Source organism: Camelus ferus, chromosome 4 (assembly GCF_009834535.1).
Source record: "Camelus ferus isolate YT-003-E chromosome 4, BCGSAC_Cfer_1.0, whole genome shotgun sequence".
Lineage (NCBI taxonomy): Eukaryota > Metazoa > Chordata > Mammalia > Artiodactyla > Camelidae > Camelus > Camelus ferus.
Genome location: NC_045699.1, coordinates 32161705 through 32186101, shown reverse-complemented (window position 1 = coordinate 32186101; position 24397 = coordinate 32161705). Strand labels below are relative to the sequence as shown.

The following is a 24397-nucleotide window of genomic DNA, read 5'->3' as shown; positions in this document are numbered from 1 at the left end:
GCTTCTCTTATACAATTTCCCATATTATTAGCATCTTGCCTTAGTGTGTTTTATTATAATTAATGAACCAATATTAATATATTGTTAAGTCCATAATTGACATCGTTTTGCTCTTTGAGTTGTACAGTTCTGTGAGTTTTGAAAAATGCGTAATGTCATGTATTCATCATTACAGTGTCCAATAAAATAGTTTCACTGCTCTAAAAACCTCCTGTGCTTCACCTATTCATCCCTCCACCTACCCTCCAATCCCTAGCAACCACTGGTCGTATTATTGTCTTTATATGTCCAGAATGTCACGTAGTTGGAATCATACAATATGTAGCCTTTCCAGACTGTCCTCTTTTACTTAACAGTGTGCATATAAGTCTCCTTCGTATCTTTTTGTGGATGGATAAGTCATATTTAAGTTGCTGAATGATATCCCATTGTACAGTTGTATGTTTGTATATCTATTTGCCCTTTGAAAGTCATCTTGCTTGCTTCCAGTTTTGAGTATTTATAAATAAAACTGCCATAAACATTTATATGTAGGTTTTATATTTTCAGACCTTTTTTCAAATATTTTCTGCCCTTATATTCCATTCCTCTCCATTCAGAACTCTAATTACATGCATGCTGGACAGCTTTTTACTTCCCCATGCCTTGTTCATGGTTCTTCAATGTTTTTTACCTCCTCTGTTCTTCAGATTGGATCATTTTATTTCTGTGTCTTCAAATTCATTGATGCTTTTTACAAATCACAAATCTGCTGTTGGTTAACATTTTACTCACCATAGTAAATTGCTAATTTCAGTTGTATTTTTTTGGCTCTAGAATTTCTACTTGGTTCTTTTTTATACTTCTACTTCTCTCTTGCTATTTCTTATCTTCCCCCTCATTAATGCTATACTTATCTGAATCCTTTGAGCGTATTTTCTTTTCATCCTTTGATATATTTATATATGTATACACTTACAACATTTACTACAAGGACTTTTCTGCTAAACACAATGCCTGGGTGCACTTGATGTAAGTTTCTATTGATTACTTTTTTCCTTCTGTGTATCACTCTTTGCTGTTTCTTTGCATTCCTAGCAATTTTTGGTTAAAAACTGAACGTTATGCTGTAGTGACTCTGGATTCTGTATGATTCTTCTGAATTTTATTTTTTTTCTTTTGCTCTAATATACAATTATCCTGTCTGGACTGAAACTGAAAAAAAAAAAAAAACCTGACTTTTCTGGTTGCTCAACACTTCATTTTGTTCAGCTTCCAGCTGCTGCTTTTTAAATATGGCCCTCTGGGTATCTCCTCTGTGCCTGCATATTGTAGTAGTCAGTCAGGAATTTGAGCAAATTTATACTAAGGTTTTGAGGTTCATTCTCTCTATTGTTCCCAATAAATTTTCAGTTATTCCTTCAGCCCCAAGTTCCTCCCTCTGACATGAAGTAAGTAAGGCTTCCACTTTTTGCCAGTTAAACTGTATGTGGTAGGTTGCACTCAGCCAAAGGCATAGGAAATTCACCAATCTCATCAGGAACCATAGAGTGCAGGCTTTCAAGTGTAGACTATCTTCTAGTTTCTGTCCACCTTTTGATAACCTTGCCGGGGTCTCCTGTGTGCTTGTATAGTTTAGCAGTCAGTCAGGGATTTGGACAGAGTTTATACTCAGATTTTAGATACCCTCTTTCTTATCCTCTCTCACTTCCAAAAATTGTTCCCTTAAATGGCCAGCTACTCTGATAATCTGAATTCTATTGTCTGCCACCTTGAGCTGACAAAGCTGCAATTTTCTGTCACCAGACCTGGGACTGGAGTTTAGGATACAATCATGTAACAAAGCCACATAATCACAGTTCTCACCCAAAGCACCAGAAATCTATCAAGAATATACTCCCCTCCAGTCTCAGCCTGCCACTGGTCATTTACCAGTGACTTCAGGTGATAGCTTTATTTATAATTTTACTGAGTTTTAAAAATTGTTGTCTACTGGGAGTCAATGTCTTCACGTGAAAATCACTGTATATCCTGCCCATGTTACATTAAGTTTAAATGTTTTATAGAGTTTAAAGGCAACATTACCCTAACACCAAAGCCAGACAAAAACACTGCAAGAAAAGAAAATCAAAGACCAATATCCCTGATGAATATAGATGTAAAAATTCTCAACAGCACATTAAAGGGAATATATATCAAAACCAAGTGGGATTTATTACTGGAATGCAAGAATGATTCAACATATGAAAATAAATCAGTTAAGCATACCACATTGACATAATGATGAGGAAAAACCCACTTGATAATCTCAATTGATGCAGAAAAACTATTTGACAAAATTCAGTACAATGTCATGTTAAAAACACTGAACAAACTAGGAATAGAAGGAAATTACCTCAACATAATAAAGGCCATATATGAAAAACCCAGAGCTAACATTAAATTCAGTGGTGAAAGATTGCAAGTTTTTCCTTTAAAATCTGGGACAAGAATAGAACACCTGCTTTTTTCACTTCTACTTAACATAGTACTTGGCCAAGGCAGAGCAATTAGGCAAGAAAACAATGTTTTCCAAATTGGAAAAAGAAGTAAAATTATCACTGTTCACAAATAACATAATCTTATATGTAAAAAACCCTGAAGATTCCACCAGAAAATTTTGTTAGACCTTATAAATGAATTCAGTGAAGTTGCATGATATAAAATCAACACACAAAAGTAGTTGTGTCCATTGTGATGCTCATTGATTCTGGAATCCCGTGTTCTTCAATTCTAGAAAAAAAAATTCTTGAATTATTTCTGTAATAAATTTGTTTTCTTCATTTTCTATATCTTCACTTTGTGGAAATTTTACCATTCACACAGTAAACTAATCCTCTTGTTTTCTTATATTTTCTCTGCTATTCACTGTCTCTTTGACTGTTCTCTTCTGATTTCTGAGAGATTTCCTAAGTTTATATTCAAAATATTCTATTGGATTTTTTTCATTTCTGCTATCATATTTTAAATTTTTGTTGTGTTTTTCTTTTTTGTACCTTCCTGATTCTGTCTTCTTTCAACACTCAAAAAGTAGTAACTTCATTTTTTGTACCTTTATTTTTCTCATTGTTTCCTTCAAGTTTCTTCTGCTATATTTATCTGTTTTGTGTTCCCTCTTTTATGTCAGATGCTTCCTTCAAATGACTAGTGATCTTTGACTAGCCATTCATATTTAAGAGTAAGGCACTAAATACCTGATGGGAAGCTCTGTTCCTGTATATGGGCATGGGACTGGCGAGCTTAATTTTAGAGTTATCAGGCAGGAACCTTCCTGTTTTGTTGGATGACCACTGAATGACCACAAGAATCTCTTGCTCCAGTCCATTTCTCTAGAAATGTATCCTCCATTTTCCTACTTGGCTGTCAGTGCTTTGAGGAGTCAAGTAATGAGGAGTAAAGAAGGAAAGAGGGCTAGTGGTACCAAGTTTTGCTTAATACTCCTTTTTTGTCTTCTTGCCTTACTCCTACATTTCCTATGCATGTCATTTACAAATTGAGAATGCCCTGGGTTCCAGCTTATTCAAAGGCTTAACCTGGAGTCTTCTTCCAGAGTTGCCCTGAGGAGCAGCTCCCTAGTTGTCTAGATTGGAGACAGGAATTTGGGCTGGAACTGATTCTTATTATAGACTTCAAATGAATCCTCCTATTTTCAAACGCAATCACATTTCCACACTCATAGATCCCTGGTATTTCCAGTTCCTGGGGTTTCCTGGATTCTTCAGTGTAATTGCTGGCTTCTGGGTCTCCATTACTACAGGTGTAGTTTTCAGCTCTCCTTGATCTTCTAATTCAGCTACTCAGAACTATCTGCTTTTTAACTTCCATCAGTTTTACGCTGATGTCTCTCTCTCTCTTTTTTTTTTATGCTGATGCCTCTTAACTCGTTTTCCTTGATACATTTTAAATGTCATTTTACTATGATTTTGGTACATTTTAAGGAATAGAAGGAAAATCATCTGCTCATCTTTCATAATTTCGAGAATCTCATCCTTAAATCACTTTATCGTGGCCCATCCTCAAGGATAGAATTGTCTAAACTGAACAGTGTTTTTGCTTTCTTTTTACTCTTGTTCACTCATGTTCCCAGCACCTACTATATGCCAGACATTCTACCAGGCTGAATGAGACATTGAGATACATTGTAAGAAATAGTCTACTCTTGAGAAACCTATCACCTCCATTGCTGTAGGAAGGTTGTGAGGAAAACATTGACCACGTATGCCTCTACATAAGTTATTTTGCCTTCAAACGCTGAGAAAATCTTTGCTTCTCTTAAAAGATAGACACATTCCCCCACATACCCACCCTGCCCATCAATATAAGCCATGCCTCACTTTGTACCTAGACTTCCAGGAAATCACAATCAAATGTGAGCTTTTAACTACATATTTATAAATTACAGGCTTTTCCTTTCACCTGCTGCTTTTGATTTATGTTCTATATCCTCATTTATCTTGATTGTCAGTTAAAAAATAATGTACAAGTTTTTGTTTGAGGATGATTCATATCCTTTGTTCAATAAGATGGCATAGGTATTTCTGTCTGCATACACACACAAAGAGTTAATAATCATCAATTAAGCACCTCTTGGTAAAGCACTTAAATAGAGTAGACTTTAAGTTCAAAGAAAATACAAGCTTATTTTCTACTATGCGTGATACAAGCTCAAGTAATTAAATAGTACCTGTATCAATGCCAGGCACATAGGTGGGCCTTAAAAATTTCCCTAAGTGTGAATGAATGAATTAAAGAATTTCTAAGAGAGAAATTTTGCTAATTAATAGAACACTTTGTTACTGCAAAATTAAAGGATCCCTTTCATTGGCATATATCAACTAACATTTATCAAGCACCTTTTTAGTTCAGTGTCATTTTAAATTATAAAGATGCTTTTTTTTTTTTTTGTCTAAAAAAGAGAATTTACCTGATGACCTCTCAGTGGCCCTGCCAACTATAACACTTGATTACTTCTGTGATTTTATGAGACTACTAGTTGTTTGGTTCTATATTTTATAACAAGTCCATAAGCACATAAGTCAGTAAAGTAATTTAGACCTTTAAGACCTTCACCTAGATCAATGTCTTGAGCTTTTAAAAATTGGAATTTTGTTGTCTTCCCATGTTTAAAATCATATAAAACAAAACAAAATCATTCTTGATCAAGTGATGGGTGCTTTTTAAAGGGCTGGCTGTGTTTTCCGGCATTAGAATATATAGCCATTATCTAAGAATCATACCCTTCAGCTCTCACAAAGTTCTTTAGTGCTGATGCCTAACCCTCCCTAAAAAAACAAAAAAACAAACAAAAAACCCCCAACTTTTGTTGGGTAGTGTGGTGTGAGAGCAAGAGAGTTTACACACTTAGTAAAATCTATAAAGATTTGATCTTGAAGAATATTTTTAAGCAAGTCCCTGATGGATTCAGTTGTTTTGTTACTGTTGTTGTAAAACTTACTTGCTCTTCTGGTAGAATCAATCAATATCAGCTAGTTCAAGAGACCTCCAAAGTATTTACACAATGCAATGATTTATAATTGAGTTAGGTGACTTACTTTTCTCCATAAGGAAAAGGTGGAAGAAACAAGATTGACCAAGTAAATGTTAATATTCAGAATGTGATTTAGAGTACAGAGCTCAGATTGGTTTTCCCATTACACTGAAGGATTACAGAGATGTACAGAAACACTGTTGGTTCATCATTACTAATATACACGTGCCAGGACATATAGGCAGGTAGAAGAATTGAAAAGCAACTGCTTAGCTCTAGATTCCAGGGAGTTTAGAGGCTTAAATCACAGAGACTTGACATCAGGCAAATGGAGTTTCTAAGGCTCAACAATAATTTGGAACCCAAGGTATTTGAAAATGCCAGTTATTAAGAAAAATTCTTTTCTTAAGATTGCCATGGCAGACCGACTTCTACAAATGTAGTTATCCCAGTGCTAGCCTTCCATATTTTGAGCTCTGTCCCCCCTCCTTTTTTTTTTTAATAAGCATTTTGAACACCATGATTTTCCATTTCACCCAGTCCTGTGACAGGATAGGGATAATTTGTGATGAAGATTCTTGAAGAAAAGAGTATCTCAAATCTGTTAAAAGACAGGTCAGATTCAGCTTTTAAAAGGATTATATCATGTTTATTCAAGGACTGGGGCCATTTGTACTTATCTTCTTAGTGGGAAAAGGCAACTTGATCTTATCTCAACTTTCTTTACTCTTAAGTGAGGAAAGAGGAGACTGGTTGATCAGGTAATAAACATTGAAATTTGAGGATGCAGCCAATGAAGGGAAGGTCTCTTCTTGATAGCGATATGACAGAGGAATCACAATAGGAGAATGTGAGTGAGCATAAACACAGAAACAATGCTTAGATCTTGTGAGACTGGAGAACACAGCAGCTGCACTGCTTATTTGGTGCTTCTAGTACTATTGTTTAATGTTTTCATGTCCTATCACTGCAATTATATTGCAAGCCCCTTAAAATCAGGGGCCAGATATTTACTTCTTTGTTTCCCCCAATGAAAGTAATATATTGACTTACATTCTACTGTGAAATATCCTGATATACGGAAAATAATCTTTGGCTTAAAGGAAGAGGGATCTGAAGCAAGGTCCTTAATCATTTGTAAAATCAGAGATTAGGCTAAAGAAAGAATTACAGGTGGAGATATAAGCGTGTGATAGGGCAAAATATCCATAGGTTCCCACTGTATGATATTCAAGTTTGAATTAAAAATTGTTTTTGGTTATCTATTTTTAATTTACGAAACTTATTTTGTCAATAAGACTGTAAGCTGTCCTACGTGGTTCCATCAATTTTTTTTTCTGGGTTCCATTCATTCTCTATATTTCTTGACAAAATACCTCTTCATTGCCTAGGTGCATTGTTAGTGTGAATACACATTTACATATTTCTAATGAATAATGTTCAAGTGCCTACTCTGTATAATATATAGTCCCTGACTTTATGCATCTAAATTAAATATTAGTGATAAATAGCAAGAAAGATGTGATAAAGATAAAAAATTAAAATATACATATATCTAAGTACATATATTTGAAGGTTCTGGTGGGAAGTATTTTACTTAGACTGAGATTTTCTTAAGAAATACACGAGGGACAATCAATCACATCAAAGAATAAAAACTGGAAAATAACTGATTCAAAAGAAATGGTTTTAGAACTGTAATTAATTGATTTACAGAGGGGAAGACTAACATAATTCTTAAAAGCCCCAGTAATTTTCTTCTTCCATTTACTTTTTCTTTAAAGCAGTATATGTACTTAGTTTAAAAAGGCAAATAATAATTACTGAAAAACAGCAGTTCCCTGCCCAACTTCCCAGTATCTTGATACCTGATCACCAAAAGAATCCACTTTTGTTTATTTTCTGTTTCTTTTGATATTTAGTAGCATATCATGTTCAAGTCTAGATTAAAAACTATTTTTTTACTCATGAAACTTATGCTCTCAATCAGATTGCAAACTCCTGGGATACAAGGATCTTAGGCGGGGCCTTCTCTCTCATGGTGTTTGTACTACTGTGCCAGGCAAAAACAAGATAGCTATTGTTTGCTACTTGATCAAATTTGGCAACCTTTCCTGGGATTTCTCAGAATTCATAAGTGTCAGTGAGCATCCGTGGCCTCTCTAAACAGCTGGGAGTATTTAGTTTTAGAAGGCAGGATGATGGAGTGGAAAATACAGGAAATATTTGAAATGGAAAGTCCTTGGTTTGAGCTCTGTGGGATCTTGGGAAGTCATTTTTGCCTCTCTGGGCTTTAGTTACCATCTGTAAAATAGGACTATCCACTTCTGTTTTTCTTTGGATGATAAAGGGAATCAAATGAAATTTACATGTGCACGTGTAAAATGCTCCATAAATTAAGCTATCATTCTTATACTGTTCAGCAATATGTCCCATGATGATGGAAATGTTGTGTATCTGTGCTTTCCAATATAGTAGTCACTAACTACTCGCTATATGTGGATATTGGACACTTGAAATGTGGCTAGTATGACTGAGGAAATGAATTTTAATTAATTTCCATTTCAGTAGCTGATTTGGACAGTGCAAGTCTAGTCTAACTTCCTGATTTTATTGATTAGGTAATCAAAGCCTAGAGAGGTTACGTTGCTTTGTCGAGGTCACATGACTGGTATCTGGAAGAAATAGAAACAGCTCATAAATGATTTTTAAATTTTTTTACATTAATAGTTATTGTTAAAGATCAGCATAACCTTTCCCTTTGCATTAAATTATTTTTTATTATAATCAAGGAAGAGTCATCTATGAAAATTAGGGTTGAGAAATCAAGATGACAGCAAGGTCATTTGTACTGAATTTAAATGTTTCCACTTAGGTTGATTAATGAGGCTTAGTGACTAGATATAGTATAAATGTGGGGCAGATAAAATTTAAGGACACATGTATTGAATTATAATTTAGATGAGAACTTTTTGTCTTTTATTTTTGACACTTAGTGAAAGATAAAAGGGCTCTTGGGCTTCATTACATTCCTCCATTTGTAAATGAAGGCACCCTGACCCCCCAAGAAGAATTAGTACTAGTTAACGCTGTATTCCTGCCGCTAAACTCCTAGTTCAGTACCACTTTCACAGATTTAATTTCTTTTTCAGGATAACATTTGTTGTGTCATTTTATACACGTATACACATGCTTTATACATAAAAGCAAGTATTTCATTGTAGAAAATTTAGGAAAATTTTTTTTACAAAAGAGAAAGATAAAAATCACTTGTATTTTCTCTACCTCCAGATAAATACCTGGTAGATACTTTTCCCTATTCTTTTACATATAAGGTGATTATTTAAAGTTGAGATTATTCTGTTTGGTGCTTTGATTTTTTTCATGTAACAAGAACTCATGAACATTTTCTCAGGATCAGATTTATTTTTCAATTCTAGTTCTGATTTAATGGGCTATGGAACACTGGACAGGTCACTTGACTTTTCTATGCCTTGGTCCCCACAGCTTCTGGATAGTAGTAATAACACCTCCTTCGTAGGGTTTTTTAAGGATTAAATAAAATGTATAAGTAGACTTTCAGGCACAATTACTTTTCTTTCCTATCCAATGTTTATATTTTAGCCGAAGTGGTTTGTCTGCTCCTAGCAGGGTTTCTCACTCAGAAAGGTAAACCAGGGGTCACATCAACTGGATGGCTGTACATTGATTAAAACTGATGTGAGTCCAAATGGGGACCTTTAAAGGTGTTACATGAGCTACAGATGAAGGAAGAGTGGAGAGTAGAGAAAGACAAAACAAGTAGACTAGCACTAAGAAAAGGACAGAAATCAGCTTCTAATCCTTTTCTCTAGTCCCTTGTGTCTACCATACCTTTATATGACTCTGGATCTTCAATTTGTGGAATGAACTAGGAGTCCCATCTCTATGACTCATTATCTGAGGTACCGTGAGTAAGTCTCATCCTCTCCAGTTGTGTTTCATCATCTGAAAAGGGGGGACTTTATGCTAGAGGATCTTACGGAGTATTTTGACTATTCCAACCTTTGTGTCCTGTGATTCTGCTTGCCTTGCTAGGTCCCATTTAGGACTTCTTGCAACTACCCTGGTTCCCCTCTTTTCACTTCCAGTTCAAGTTTCTTCCTAGAATCTCTCTAGAAGCACTCAAAATGAGGCTCAGGAAGGCAAGGAAAGTGGATTCTGCCTCATTCTGACCATCTCCAGAGAATACAGAGTATGTAAAATACAGACAAACAAAGCTATGTCAGCTTGGCAAGAAAAAAATAAGAGCTAACTTATGTTCCTTCATTGATTGCTATCTGCCAGGTGTAGTCTTCTCAAAAATCCTTCGAGGAAGGTACAGTTATTATTGTCCCCATTTTATAGATAAGAAAATTTAGCCACTTTGCCAAGGTGGCACAAGTAATAATTTACATTATTGCACTTTGAATATACAGAGTATGCTCCAGAGTCCATACTCTTAATGATAAGAATACAACAATTTCTCTATAAATGATTAGTACAAAAGAAGTCACTTGGAAAAGAATAGCTGGAATCCTGCAATGAACAAGATAGCTGGTGGTTTGGGAGAAAGAAAGCCTTTCACTAACATGTGCTTCTGTCCCCTGTGGTGTGATTGATTATCTTATATAACCAGTGACTACCCACGGAGCTTGGTGTAATGCAAGTATCCAATACATGATGGGTGAATGAATGATTAAATGAATACATGAAAAATCAGATACAGACAACTTGCCTCTCCTACCTCAACCAGAAGCAAAAAATTTGAGATATTACTCTGCATGTTCTGCATGAGAATAACACTTCCTTTCTATTGAGTCTGTATGGAAATGCAAACAGGTGTTAGGAAGCTAGTGTTACATTTCCACAAAATCCATTTAAATAAACATGTCTCAGCTTGACATAGTTCATTGAACTTGGAATGTAACATGACAACAGTCAAAAAATGTAGAGGGAATTTTACTGGGAGCTCAGCGAAAAGCAATTTGCATGGGGGATCTACATATCAGCAACTTTTCTTGCAAAGGATGTGATCTGGTGACCATAAACCAGCTTTTAAACCAGACACTAAGCAAGGTATCATAGGGACTGTGGTCCTTCAACTATTCAGGAATCTACTAAATTGTCACATTCATTTACCAAAAGAAACAAAAGAAGCTAAATTCCTGCTTTGTTCAAATTTTCATCTCTAAAAAATTTTTTTAAGTAATGAAGGGTATGACTCTTCCATTTGAGAATATTAGTGATGCAAAAGAATAAGATTATTGTAAGAATTACCCCTCTTATCTTCAAAGTTTATGATTGTAAAAATGGAATTCTAAGACTTTTGAATATGTCTCCTCCTTTAGGGAAAACAAATATATAAAATTTAAAAGACGAGATTGAATCTATGAGGGAGGACTCTACCTCTAGTATAGCACTTATTATCTACCTGTGACAACTATTTATACTGGCCTCCCCAATGAGACAGTGTGAACTCCTGGAGAGCAGGCATCTCATCTAGTTCCATCTGTTGTCTCTCAGTACCTAACACAGAGTCTTTCACATAGCAAGAGCTCAAAAAAGGTTGGACTAATTTAAATCAACTCCAGAAGTCTTAACATGTAAAATCTATTTATGAATGTTTCTCATGACTTGAAAATGGAGAAGCTACAACTTAAACCCATGTGCCTACAGAGTGAGCACTCTAGCTTGAAAAAGTAGACACAAAATATGGACAAAGGGAGAGAAAGAAAGACTAATAAAAATACTGAATATGACTTTCCTAATTTCAACAGTACATTTTACCGTATCGCTTCTGTGGAAGTTATCAGCTGTGACTCCATTCGGTCATGGAGGAATAGGTTGGAGTAAGTTAGTTGATATTGGGGAGCCATGTTATTTGTCAAGAATGATTGGCCTAACATTGATAACTACAAGTGCATGATGAAAAAATGAGTACTTGATTTGCTAGATGCAGTCAAGCAACTCGTCTCCCTGTTTCTGCACTATCTGTAAAGTGGCCTCTTGAAAACCTGGAGTGACATAGAAAAGGCAAAGATTAGTCTGTCACAAATAAACTGGGCAGCTTCTCAACCTTTGTATATACTTGGTCACTCTTTTCGTGTTTTGTGATCTTGGCTCTCCCCCATGGCACCTGTTAAGCAAGATGGACCTCAAGCTTCTCAGTGAGCATGATACCACAGAACTTAGTTTTCACTGTTGTATTTCTCTGGACACTTTCTGCATAGTAAACTTTCTTGGATCCTGATACAATTGGTCTCATAGCAACGATAAGAAGAATGGAGAAAGATGTCAGCAGAGGACCAAGTACATATGATATAGGAAAGATAAATAAGGAATGCTGAAAAAGAGAGGCTTCCCAAGATGTCTCCATGAACTGCCCTGATTCTTCTCTTAAGTACCACAGTGCCAGACCCATTTCCTAATTGCTGGCACTGATATTTCAACAAAACTAGATGAGAATCCTGTCTTGGCTATATAACTTCCTCAGTTTTTATAATCAAACTCTGGACTTAACTACATTATTATTAATGTATCCTTAGCTATGTTTCAGAGGACAGTATTTTTCCTCATTTCTGAAACTAAATTCTTCACCTAAAGATTTCCTCCCTTCCAACCTCTTTAAGGACTTTTATTATCAATTATCTCTACATTTAAGCCTGAGATATCTCCCTCTCTACTGATTTTTTTCCCCATACGTAAGCGAACTGCTCAAGTCTTTCACACCTTTAAAAACAAACCAACCAGCTTCCACTAACCTTAGACTTCTTTTAAACTGTAACTATAACTTTTATTTGTATGGAAAAACAAAGTAGTCTAAATTTACTGGCTCCATTTTGTACTTGCTAGTCTTTCCTCAATCTATGATGGTAGGATTTTTAGAATTAATTTTAGGGAGATGTGTAATTCCATATATTAAAACATTAAATTTCATTGAAGTAGCAATTATTTTCTCTTTCCAGGCTAGGGTTTTTGGCAACCCACAAGACAGGGAAGGGTGGCATGATCCTTCCTTCTTCTCTTTTTTTGTACTTTATGAGCCCCCTTCTCCCTCTTTTAGTATCATTGTTCTGACACCGTCAGAGCTAAAACAAGAGGAAGAGAAGGAAGGCAATAAGGGCAGAATGTTTTCACATGGTAGTTAGCCAACTAAGACAGCTTTACCCTCTCTGTCCTGATAGACATTGAAAATTGACCTTTTCTCTTTTGGATATTTTTGAGATTAAAGAATCATAGTTGAAGAATATAATAACTGACATAAAAGAAACTAGAAAAAATTAACAGCAAAACAAACAAACAAACAAAACTAGAAGGAATTAACAGCAGATTAGGTGATACAGAAGAATGCATAAGTGATCTGGAAGACAGAATAGTGGATAACAGCCAGTCAGAACAAGAAATAGAAAAAAAATTAATAAGAATAGTTTAAGGGACCTCTGGGACAATGCCAAGCATACTAACTTTGGCATTTTAGGGGTCACAGAAGGAGAAGAGAGAGAGCATGTATTTAATGAAATTGTAGCCGGAAAAAACAAATTCCTAACCTGAAAAAGGAAACAGATATCTAGGTGCAGTAGGATAAACCCAAAGAGACCCACATTAAAACATAATGTAATTAAAATGACAAGAGTTAAGATTTTTTAAGAGAGCAGGAGAAAACGAAGAGTGAAATACAAAGGGAAGCCCTGTAAAACTGTCAGCAGATTTTTTTCAGCAGAAACCTTGCATAGTATTGGGAGTCCTAGCCACAGTAATCATATAAGAAACAGAAATAAAGGCAACAGAATTGGAAGGGAAGAAGTGGAACTGTCACCGTTTGCAGATGACATGATGCTATATATAGAAAACCATCAAGTCTCCACCAAAACACTATTTGAACTAATAAATGAATTCAGTAAAGTTGCAGGATGCAAAATTAATAAACAGAAATCTGTTGCATTTCTATTCACTAATAGTGAACTATCAGAAAGGTACATCAAAAACAATTCTATTTACAATCTCATCAAAAAGAATAAAATACCTACAAATAAATTTAATGAAGGAGGTGACCTATACTCTGAAAGCTATTAGACATCAATGCAGGAAATTGAAGATGATACAAATAAATGGAAATATAACCCATGTTGGTGGATTGGAAGAATTAATATTGTTAAAATGTTCATACTGTATAAATCTGTGTACAGATCTAATGCAACCCCTATCAAAATACTCATGATGTTTTTCACTGAAGTAGAACAAATAACCCTAAAATTTATACAGAACCACAAAAGAACTCAAATAGCCAAGGCATCCAAAACATCTTGAGGAAAAAAAAAATGCTGGCAGTATCACTGGCTTCAGACTATACTGCAAAGCTACAGTAATCAAAATAGTATGGCATTGACACAAAAACAGACACACAAATCAGTGGGACAGAATAGAAAGCCCAGAAATAACTCCATACACATATAGTCAGTCTATGACAAAGGAAGCAAAAATATGCATTGGGGAAAAGACAGTCTTTTCAATAAGTGATGTTGTGAAAATTGGATAACTACATAGAAAAGAATGAAACTAGAACATTTTCTCACACTATATACAAAAATAAACTCAAATGTATTAAAGCCCTAAATGTAAGTCCTGAAACCATGTATCTCCTAGAAGAAAGCACAGGCAGTATGCTCTTTGAAACTGATATTAGCATTAATTTTTGGCTCTGTCTCTTCAGGCAAGGGAAACTGAAATAAATAAATTGTCCCTAATCAAACTTGAAATCTTTTGCACAGCAAAGGGAAACATCAACAGAATAGAAAGTCAACCTACTGAATGGGAAAAGATATTAGCAAATGATATGTCCTATAAGGTGTTAACATCCAAAATATATAAAGAGCTCATGCAACTCAATATCAAAAAACAACCCAATTAAATTAAAATATAGGCATTTTTCCAAGTAAGACATACAGATGACCAATAGCACATGGAAAGATGCTCATCATCACTAATCATCAAGGAAATGCAAACCAAAACAGTGAGCTATCACTTCATATCTATCAGAATGGCTAACATGAAAAAGATAACAAATAACAAGTGTTGTTAAGAATGTGGAGGAATGGGACCCTCTTGTGCTGCATTTAGGAATGTAATCAGACAGCCACTATGGAAAACAGTATGGAGGTCCCTCAAAAAATTAAAAATGGAGCTACTAGGTAATGCATCAAGTCTACTCCTGGATATCACCCCCCAAAAAAACCAAAAGCACTAATTTGAAAGGATATACATACCCCAATGTTCATAGCAGCATTATTTACAATAGCCAAGATATGGAAGAAACCTAAGTGTCCATCAACAGATGAATGGATAAAGAAGCAGTGGTATACTCTTTGTATATGTACACACGTGTATATGTGTGTGTGTGTGTGTGTGAATGTATATATACACACACACAATGGAATATTAGTCATTAAAGAAATAATGAAGTTTTGCCATTTGTGTGACAATATAGATGGACCTGGCGAGTATTATGCTTAGTGAAATAAATCAGAGAAAGACAAATACTGTATGTTTTCACATGTATGTGGAATCTAAAATATAAAACAAGTGAACAAATGTAACAAAACAGAAATGAGACTCACAGATACAGTAAACATACCAGTGATTACTAGAGGGGAGAAGGATGAGGGAGAAGGATGAGGGGAGGGGCAAAATAAGTAAAGGGGATTGAGAGATACAAACTACTAGGAATAAAATAAGTTACAAGGATGTAATGCATGCCATTGGATGTATAATCAATATTTTATAACTTTATATGGACTATATTCCATAAAAATAATTGAACTACTGTGTTGTACATCTGAAACTAATGAAATTTTGTCATATATATTTCAGTCTAAAAAAAGATAATCCCTCGTAGAACATGTCCTATCAGAAGGCTGCATTTAATATGAAATTGAAATATCTTAAGAATTAGAACCTGCAGAGAATGAGATTAGGGAAAATACTCAAAGGTGAAACAGTAACTACTTTTAGGACAGATAATCTAGAATTTTTTCATATTAAGAGGTTTTTACTTTGCCATACAGAAAAACTGGGTTTCTATTTTCCAAAGCTGTATCCTTGAATATCAGTGAATGATAATTCAGTATTTTGGTTCAGGGGGTACTATTGGGGATGCTGCACGAAGAGTGTTCCATGAGTCTTAATGATTGTCATCACTAAAGTAAGATGAGCCTGTTTTACAGTGTAATCTGAAAAATCTTAATTATCAACATAAGGCTCACAGCTGGGTTAATAGGAAGCCTTTATTATAATACCACCTTTTGTGTTGTTCCCAGTGATTGTTGGGGCCTTGGTCAACTGAAAAGCCTGGACTCCATAGACATACAGATGTTTCAGAGGTGGGGTTGTGTCTGGGCTGAGTTAGGAGGGTAGAGGTTGATAAACTGAGTGGGATGAAAGAGGTTGAGGTTGCATTGAAGGGAAGGGATTTGACCTCAAAATCTGGCCTCAGAAAGTTTGCACTGGAGTAGAGTTACACAGGGGCTCTAGGCAGATGGAATGGGTGCAGAGGTTAAGCCAAGCTGGACAAGGTTGTCTTGAAACAAAGAGAAGGACTTCCTTACCTATCTTGGCCACAACCTCTCAGATTATTAATGATTTATCTGCATACCTAGACCCTCCACTGGGAGGGGCAAGAAAGCAGGAGGCTGCCAGGCTATTTTCTCTTTCTTGAATGAGGTTCATCAAACAGGCAGGATAACTGAGGTCAAGGCCAAGATTCAAGACTGACAGGCCAAGGACAGAGTTCTGTGAACCAGATATACCCAGGCACCTAATTCTCTGTGGTCTCCACCTCCATGTAGGTGCTATGACAGGAGGATGTAGGGGGAGATGGATATAGGAGAGAAACATCATGTTTGTCCGCTATGAGTGACTTTCCAAAATGGACAGCTGACCATATAACTTCCTTACTGTTTTTCCCAACTCTAAGGGAAGAATAAACTCCCTAGGCTGGCAGATAAATGCCCTTCATAATATGGCATTGCCTTCTGGCCTCTCTGAACTCATCTTTCACGTGTATCCTATACTCCAATCATAGGTACTTCCCAAATTACAGAATATTCAGGCCTTGAGTCTTTATTTATGCATAATTCCTGCTACTACATCCTTTCTTCATTTGGTTAATGCCTACACATACCTTCAAATCCATCTCCCCAAATATCCTCACCATGACGACCTCCGCCCTCTGTACCCACAGCATGCCCAGCTTTCCTTCTTCAGTCCTATCTGATAGGCTGTGGAACTGGTTGTACTGTAAAGTTCAGTGGCTACAGTGGAATCAAACTGGGTTCTCACTCTGACTCTGTCACCTTCTAGTATGTGACCCGAGCTGTTTACATAAGCTTTTGAAGCTTTGTTTCCTTGTTTTATTATCTGAAAAAAACAAAGATAATGCATACACATCTCATCAGGGTGTTATGAGGATTGAATGAAATAATGCATGAAAAGCATTTAAAACAGTGCTTAGGAACATTTAAGCTTTCATTAAGTGTTACTTGATATTACTCATAGCATTTATGGGGCTTCTCATGGTACCAAACCCAGTAAAGAAGCAAAGAGGTATACCTTTTCCCCTCAGATTCTCAAAGCATTCATCACACTGAATTTCATTCCATTAAAAAATTAAACCTTTGTGAGGAGGGCTTGGAAGCACTCCTAGATCAAAGAAGAACGGACACAGCCATTCCACAGTGCCCAGGGGCTGCTTCCTGGCAAATGTCCACGCCTTCCTCTTACTCTACATTAAGCCTGTCATTCCAGCCTGAGCAGGTGAAGGGCAGTGATGCCATGGGCAAGAGGCAACCCCCTTCCCAGCCTAGAACTTTCTCCTTTTAGAGGAGAAAATGGCAAATAAATAAATAAAATATGTATAAATTTAAATAATTGGAAGGCAGCTTGACTGAAAAAGACACTTTTCTTTTTCACCACAAATGTCACCATCTGGACTTTTCCTTTTTTAATTTCTTTGGGACCTGACAAGTCACTGGGCTGATATAATCGCACCCAGTCAAAAATAACAGACACATCTCAGCAAGTTAGGGTGGGCAGAGTTCCAGGGTGGCCAGGGAGGACCCAGAAACCGGTGGGAGGATGGTTTCAACAGTCCTTCGCCCCCAGCTTGCCTTCCCCAGAACACAAGAGCTCCTGAGGTGTGATCAGCTTAAAATATACAGCACGCTCTTACGCACTCATTTGCTGGCTCTCTCCCCTCTTCTCTCTCATTCTCTCTCTCTCTGTACACACACACACACACACACACATATTTGTGGACATGTGCATGCTTACCAGATAACATTCAATTAACCTGCTAGTTAACTTATTTTCCAGTAAAAAAATAAAATAAAAGGCAGGAAAAGACAGTCAGTAGACCGTGCTACTGTTAATAAACTGCACGTGGCCACCTTTCTGTACTTGCCTTCATTTCTCCCAAACAGTCCTTTATCCAGCAAAGCAGGAATAATCTGGAGGAACCAGCAAAGTGAATCCAGTTTTCTTTATTGGCCAACTCAGAAGCTTTATGTGGGCATAGGTCCATAGGCAGATTCACAACTGTCAGATATAAATATTCCTACCCACAAAATCACCTTATTTAATATTTTATTTTTGCTATTTCTATGTTATTCTGGTTATGACTGTTTAGAAAAACAATGCTTCCCTGTAGATCTTGTGGACCATATTTTTTCGAAACAGTAAAATTTATCACTTGCAAATTTTCTTCTATGGCAATTTATAGTGTTTCAGCCTTCAGGAATATTTGCCTATTGCTTATTTTGTGTGCATGGGATGTAATGATGTTTGTGTGTGTGTGTGTGTGTGCATGCATATACACACACCTACACATATACACACATTCATTTGTCACATTTTTTCTGTGTTCTATGTACATGAACTCTACTGATGTTATAAAGGCAAAGTCTACTAGGACGGTGCTTTTCTAACTTAAATGTACCTAATAAATCACCTTAGGTGATTGTCTAAATGCAGATTCTCATTTGGTAGTTGGCATTAACATGCTGCCAACTGTCTGTCCCTGGACCACATTGTTAAGCAGCAAAGAGTCAGGGGAATAAGACATAGATTTATGTTAGAAATGTGTGAGTCCTTCTGGACACTTCCCTCAGCTTCACACGCATGCCCTATCATTAACCAGAGTAATCACTTTTTAAATATCTCCCAAACTCATCTTCGGTCTCCATCCTCACTGCTGCTAACCTGGTCCATCTGCATCATGGTCACTTGTCCCCCAGGCTGCAGTAGTCACCTCCCAATGGCTTTCCCATCTCCACTCTCTCCTCTTTCCACCTGCATTTAACATTGCAACCAGAGTGATGTATTTCACATGCACCTCAGATCTTAGGCCTCTCTAGCTTAAAACCTTTAGATGGCTTCCTTTGTTCTTAGGATAACAGTGAAAATTCTCAACCTTGTTTGGGCTTCCTGAGTATGTAAAATGTCTTCCTGACTCAGGCATTTCAGACCTGACATTTATAGCCCCTGGCTGAAACTTTTTCTCATTCTTTCCCTCTCTGCTCACCCATTCCCTTCCCAGCAGCTACTCCCAAACCTCTAACTCAATTCACCGTTCAGGTCTCAGCTGAGATTTAAGCTATCCAACTAGGTTTCTAGACCCTGTGGATACTTTCAGGGCACTTATTAATGAATCATTTACATAGTTGTTTGCTCCGTGTGAGCCCCATTATGACAGAGGCCAGTCTGCCTCAGCCATCATTGAACCACTGGCATGTGGCTCAGGATGTCATCCACAGAAGGCTCTTGGAGAATGTTGCCAATAATGAAAGAAAAAAGAAACTGAGCTGGAGACAAGGACTGTTCCGGGTTTTGTAAAGCTACAGTGAGAGCCAAGGGTCAGTTTCCTGGCGATGGGGAAGGGTCGGGGGTGGGGGGTCAGATGTTGTGAATCATAGTGGACCAGGCTCTGGGTAGGGTATTGTAGAAAGAGTAGGTACTCATCAGGTGGATGTGAAAGAGGGAGTTTTCCAGACAGCAAGAGGAGAGGTAGGTGGCAATCAGATGTTGAGGGTCAGTTTATGCCATCAGAAATACTTTGATCTTTAGCCTATAGGTGAGGAACGGATGGAGGCTGATGTTTTAAATCTTGAGAGCATGTAATTCATTTTGTCATAATTCAATCTGTGCTGCAGAGACACCTCTTTGCAAGCATTATAAAAGATGAGGAGGGTAAAGAATTGAAACAGAATGAGTAGGAAATTCCGATATTAGCCCAGTTAAGAAATGAAGTAAAAACAAATGTCTTATGGAAAACACTATTTTTTTCCAGCCTTCCATGTAGCTGGAGCCTAAGCATGTGACCTGACTCAACCAATCAACTCCTACCACAGGCTTTGAATTGAGAACTAGTAACCCAAAGAAGCAGGAGCAGTTGAGAATCAAGTTCGTTCATTCATTCATTCATTCATTCATTCAACAAATATGTATTGAACGCTTACTGTATGCCAGGCACTTTTCAAGATACTAGACATATAGCAGAGAATAAGGCAGACAAAAATCCCCACCCTCACAGAGCTTACATTCTGTAGGGGAAAGAAAATAAGCAAGTAAATGAGAGAATGATACAGTACGTCAGATGCTGAGAATAGATATTAAAAAATGAAAGTAAGCATCATAGAATAGGATATGCTGGAGGAGGGATGGATGTGGAAGCTACAGTTTTAAAGAGTGTGGTTGTTGAAGACCTCACTGAAAGGGTGACACTTGAGTAAAGGCCTAAAGCAGGTGGGGAGCAAGCCAGGTGATATCTGGAGGAAGAATGTTCCAAGCAGACGAAACATTAGATGTTGGTTCCAGCAGCAGCATCCAGGGGCACCAGCAGCTTTGGTGCCAGTGGCCATGTCCTGCCCTGATGGCAGCAAGCCACAGCAGTGGCACAGGGTGTTCAGTGGCAACTCCAGCTGTAGGGTCCTCCCCAGACGGTTCTGTGATTTGAAGTGGGTTCTGATTCTGGCTACTGCCTGGCCTCCCTTTTTCCTGCCTGTACTATGAACTTGGTTCTCCAGACTTCTAGTGATTCTCTGGGTGCTCTAAAATCCTTTCAGTAAATTTCTATTCTTTTGTCAGCCAGGAGTGGTTAACTAAGAGCTCTAACTGCAATGAACAGTGAGTTCCTGATCCCCAGGGAATTGATGTCCCTGAAGTTAAGAAGAAATCTCTGTCCCATTCTCATACCCAGAGCTCTTGTTCGAGGTGGCATATGAGATTTCTAACTTCTATGACATACTGCCAGCTGCCTTTGCCGAGAAGAAATGGCATTGCACGTACATTTCTAAGAACAAGTGGATAGAATCACAGGCTTGAGATATAAATGGGAGTACAAAAGGCTTCCTTTGGAAAGGATCCTTTTGTGTTAGAAAAAGGAGGGACAAAAGAGACCTGGTTAAGATGGGTAAAATGTCATAGCTCCTGAGTTGAGATAATGGAACAAGAGTCAAACTACCATGACTGAGACAAAAAGGGGGAATGCCAGGGGTGAAGTATCTGTATCCATTAGTGAATGTGTATTTTCTGTTCTGAGTTGCATTAGTTTTTCACACTTTAACAGCATTGGAATTGGTATGCATCTTACCACCAATTGTACACATAATAGACTGTTGCTTCCCTCTACCTCTGAAAATCGATGATTAAATTATGGTGCACCCTACAACAGAGGGCATTGGAGAAGCTACAGAATTGGAATAGATAGCATCTTAGCCCAGTGAGGCTATCTGTGACTTAAGTTCCTTTCCCAGTTAGCACATACACAGCTCCAGTACACGGTTAAGGGATATGGGAAATGCTGGTAATGAATGTACAACAAGCTCATTTCTGAACATTCAGACTCCTAGTTATATGGGGTGGCTTTGGTTTTGAGGCCCACTGCTGGCAGAAGGCCACTGACAGCAGTGGGGGGTATCACACCACAGAAACAGCTGCTGACTCAGTAGATGCAAAGCAGCTTAGACGTGTCCTCTCCTGAGGTGGAGAGGGCATCTAGTCCAGAGGCATAAAGAGAAACTCAGGAGGAGGAGGAGAAAAATCACGATGTGAAGGTCATGAGGAGCAAACCTGCCACTCTAATGGGCTCCAGATAGAGCATACAACCTAAAATGTTACCCCACCACCTCCCAGCCCGATAGGTTGTTCAGTCTACAACAGCAGTGAGCACATTCTAGGAAGCAGAGACATGGACCTCATTCTGTCAGTGGTTTTGCCCAAGCCGAACTTCATCTTTCTTCATCTGAGATCTCTCATCCAACACTTCCCATTTCTGCCAGGTTTGTTCACTTTCTTAACAGCAGTCATCCTCTGAAAATCCAGGAAGTACAAACCCCCAACCTGGGTGTCATTGGACCAGTCCTATCACTTTAAGATTTCTCATTTGTAGAAGATAATCATTGCTAGTTGTTCTTCCAGATATACAGTGCTATGATTTTTACCATAGTTAGTGATGTGCTCTTATCTGACCTTGAAGGAACAAAGAGGCTTCTTTCTGAGGCTGAAGTATGCTGGCGCTGTTTCCTGGCTATTATCAGCTTTCTCCATCTTGGCCACCAATGGGAAAGAGTGAAATTAATGACATCTGTTTACTGCCTGTATTTGTTTTCTGCATAACAGAAAACTGCAAGACCTCAGGGCACGTAATATCCAGCACTTATTTAGCTTACGTCTAGGTTAGTTGTGTTGACTGATTCTGCCTGGGCCTGGCTGGGACAGCCCAACTGAAATGACTTTGCCGTACATGCCTCCCACTGTCCTCCCGTACCAGAAGGCTCAGCTGGGCGTGTTTTACTTCCGGAACCGGTAGAGCACAGGAGAGCAAGCCCAATTGTGCAAGTACTTTTTAAGCCTCCAACTGTTTTCTGCCCTTTAACATTCAAAGTCAAGGTGCAGAGAAGCATCCTCTGCCCCTGGAGGTGGAAAATGAAGGAAGGTACCCCCTGCCTCCTTCCTGAGCAATGATTGGTCCCAGCGTGTGATCACCAAGGGGTTACCAGGTTCTGATTTTCACCTGGTTCCACCACCAGTCTGCCCCTACCCTGGCTTCTGGTTTCAATTCCTGTCACTAAAATGGATATTTATTCAGTATCTATAAGGGCCAAAGAAGGTGAACGCACATTGTCTGAGCCCTTGATATGCGTCAGACCCTGTGTTATATACCATGCCCTTGTTATTACAGACAGTCATCTAGATCCAGGTGAATTAGGTAGTAATCCTCAGAAATAGTGAAGAAACTGATGCTCAAAGTGGATGAGTACCATCCAAGCACTCCTTTAGTTGTCATAGGAGAGTGCAAGATGAAGGAGCAGACTTGTCCACCCACCCTCAGAGCTCACTGCTCTTCGAATTGCTGATTGTCCTCTCCGAGTAAAATTCTTGATTTCATATATTCTTAACCATCCAAGCCTTAGCTGCCAGAACTCTCTCTAACTTATCACCCACCATAGTCTTGATATGTCTCTTCAGAGGACAGGAAAACAGCTGATATATAGCAGGCTGCCCATCATACTGACTTAGTTATATTTATACCTTATCTAAACTGGAAGGAACTGAGAGACTTCTTACTGAGGATAAAGTATGCTGATAGGTTGTCTGTTTCCAGGCTTTTGTCAACTTTCTCCATCTAAGAAGCCAGTATGTGAGAGTGGGACTAATGGCATCTGTCTCCTGCCTCTGTTGCATAACAAATACCCATGAAGCCTCAGGGGCCCACAACAGGCATTTAAGTTTATATGTCTGGGTTGGTACACATTGAAACCACACCAACCTTACTGTGAATATTGGTTGGCCTCAATTTTCTTATCAAAGAAGTGAAACTAGTAGCACCCATCCTGCAGTGTTTGTGTGAAGATCAACTAGAATAAACTAAGTAAAGTTACCTAATACAGAAATGTTTATATTTATAGAATATAAATACATGAAATATTTATAGGTTTCCCTTTCTCTTTATGCCCCAGGAAATTTGACCATCCACAGGTACATCTGATGTTCTAAAGCACCAGATTTGAGAGCCACCCTGCATCAGAATTTCCAGGACAAAAGAAATAATGTAACAGTTTGACTCATTATGATTTGTGGAGCCTTCATTTGAGTTAAAATATATGTATTTACATATATATATGACACCCGTATAATGAATGCTTGACTTGCGTGTGTAGGTTAGAAAGGAGGGAGAGCATTGGGAGATATGAAACAGAGCTAATAAGTTCCCGTCTGTGATTTGACCTGCTCTCCGCCTGACTAGCTGCATATTCATGTCAATTTCCTCCCAGTTACCTAGGGCAAGAAATGAAGAGGAAAGATCTTTAATCATATTTTTATTCTAATTGAAACATTTTCCTTGCAAGTGGAGAGAGAACAGGTGCCTAACGAGCCCACATGATGATTCACAAGGTAGTAGATATCGCCACAGATATAATTAAACTGGAAGATCAATGAAAATTTCCTTTTTGGACCACTGCCAGGACTGCACAGACTGGGATCCAGCTAGCTGTATTTATGCACAGCGATCTCCAGAAGTGTGTACTCACACAGGTGTGCCCCACAATAGAGTATCATGATAAATTAAACAGCCATAGACTCACATATCGAGGATGACTTATTTAGAAAAACACAGCTATTTCTGTGTACAGTTAATGATCCTGGACTGCAAACATCATCTGTCAGAAACGCATACAATTGCTGCATCTTATCAAGTCTCATTTCCCTTTTCCTTTATTATGATTTTCATCTTTGGTCTATAAAGTACAACCACATAAATAAGCACTGGCCCAGAGGATCAAGATCTGAAACAAAGGGAGGAAGTGGGAAGAAATGGAG

General features: G+C 37.8%; 1 long non-coding RNA gene across 1 annotated transcript; it reads right to left on the bottom strand.

Moving 5' to 3' along the window:
* On the bottom strand, nt 1-22391 carry LOC116663136. Its single transcript, XR_004319230.1, has 3 exons — nt 22380-22391; nt 13712-13715; nt 1-243 (listed from the first exon to the last, which is right to left on the bottom strand). It is a non-coding gene; the product is annotated as an uncharacterized LOC116663136 (long non-coding RNA).
* Between the last annotated feature and the right edge of the window lie 2006 nt (nt 22392-24397).